The 2,070-nt window shown below is 37.9% G+C and overlaps 1 pseudogene; it reads right to left on the bottom strand.

Moving 5' to 3' along the window:
• Positions 1-439: 439 nt before the first annotated feature.
• Positions 440-1,840, bottom strand: LOC108900967 (sialidase-3-like; annotated as a pseudogene).
• Between the last annotated feature and the right edge of the window lie 230 nt (positions 1,841-2,070).

The following is a 2,070-nucleotide window of genomic DNA, read 5'->3' as shown; positions in this document are numbered from 1 at the left end:
CCAAGATGATGCTGCATGTTCACTGGAATTCATTCAAAGGTTAGATGTTTGCATCCTTCAGCTGGTACTGTGCTCACAACTAAAATGTTACATTTACTATGGCTAAGGTAGAGGAAATATGTGCTTCACAAAATATTTATATTGTTATTATCTCAATTAGGAAACTTTTCTTTCACACCAACTCTTGTTTTGCAGGTGGTTCAATGGGATAATCCAGAGTGAGGCTCCAAGATTGGACATGGCCAAAGAAAAGATGATATGAGATCAGTTAACCCTCATGTCTCCAGTCTACTGGAAATCACTCTGTTTTTCTATCTGTTTATTTATCCTAAATGTTCTTCAGTGTTTTTTGTTTTTTTTTTTTGTTTTTTTAATTTCACATGCTTAATAAATAATCATGGTTTAAAAAGACACATTGAAGCTGTGCTATTGTGCTAAAGTGCTGGCGTCTCTGCTGTTGAAAAACAAAAGCAATATTTTCTGACTGATAGTCAACATGGTTTCTTTTAACATGGCTTCTTGAACATTTCCTGACTGAAACCAAACGTTTATTCTTATATAGTCATGTGATATTGGTGAATGACAACATGTTTGCCACAATGGCTATGGTGTTAAATATCAACAAAAAAACAGGAAGTACTTTTCCTGCTGTTTCCATCACCTAATTAGTTGTGAAAGCTCTTAAAACTCAATTTATTTGTCAAAATGTATTTTACTCTTTACATTTTATAAACAACACAACCTCTGGGTAAATATAGCATCTTTGTAAATACACATTTGAGAAGTACAGTAAAATGTCAGCGCAGTATTATACATAAGTGTCATGGTTGTTAGAGCTGAAATCAAAACAAATTGAAAATGTAAGCAACTTAAAGTTAACTGTATTTGTAAATGGCTGTTAAACCATACCAAAGTATAGAGCATCCAAGCATAACTTTGATTGTCATGTCATTTATGGACATTTAAAACACTGACATGACATTATACATTGCATTGTAGTGGATTGCTTGATGTCATTGTAGCTAAAAACCACAGAGGCTATCTGCTCTGTTTCTTTCTTCACCCCACGCTCCATCAGACATGCAAACCAACCATTACCAATGTAAGCCAGGTCTGAGTAACCACTGGGTCCAATGTTAATGATCCAGGGTTTGCTCCACTTACTTGGATCCTTTGGGGATTTGTTCACATACACTCCTAAATCAGTCCTTTTGCACTGATTGCTTGGGTGAGTGTAGATCAGCCACTTTGGGTCACCCTCTATATCTGCACCTTCATCTTGAGCTGGAAATGAGACCACACTTCCCTGACAACCTGAATCAGTTTCAACAAGCTTTGTAGCATTGCTCAATGTGTGAAAATCAGCTCACCATTTTCACTGACAGCTTCCACTCGACAGCATCCCCGACTACGAGCATTGCAGTAGATGGAGCTTTTGTCTCCATCAAAAATCTCTGCCATTTGACATTCCCCTGATTGTGTTTGAAACATTTTGCCTAATTTCCATGTGCTGCCCCTATCATCGCTGTACAGGGCAAGAGCATTCGGAGCAGAGCACGTACACGAACACATACACGTTATGTAACAACAGCAGGAAGAGCAGAAGCTTCCTGAGTTCCTAGCAAAAGCTAGAAGAGTTTCACTGTTTCTGTTGTAGAAAAGAGCAGGAATCCTGTACACAAAAGATTTAAAGACATCCACAGTTTTCGTCTGTATGTTGTCCATGGCTGGTATCTGTGTGTAAAATGATCACTCAGTAAGTAAAAAAGAAAGACTTGCAGTGTGTATTTCTATGGTCATCGAAGCCGGAGGGTTTATAGGCTTTCCTGAGACTGGGTGGACATGTGTGTGAGCAAGGGAGGGGTGTTATTTTTATTGGAACAAAACTCGGATGAAAAACAGGAAAAGTGTTTCTTCCACATACACAGGGCAGGGGTTCATAGGACAGTAATCATTAAGTTTTGCCTTTTCCGCCACTGTTTTGAGTTCTGACCACTGGAAAAGATATTATTCAGAGGTGTGTAAATAAAAGAATAGAATAGTACTTTATTGATCCTTGACAAGAAATTA

Source organism: Lates calcarifer, unplaced genomic scaffold (assembly GCF_001640805.2).
Source record: "Lates calcarifer isolate ASB-BC8 unplaced genomic scaffold, TLL_Latcal_v3 _unitig_4611_quiver_2456, whole genome shotgun sequence".
NCBI lineage: Eukaryota > Metazoa > Chordata > Actinopteri > Centropomidae > Lates > Lates calcarifer.
The sequence above is the reverse complement of the archived record's forward strand: the minus strand, read 5'-3'. Positions and strand labels throughout refer to the sequence as shown.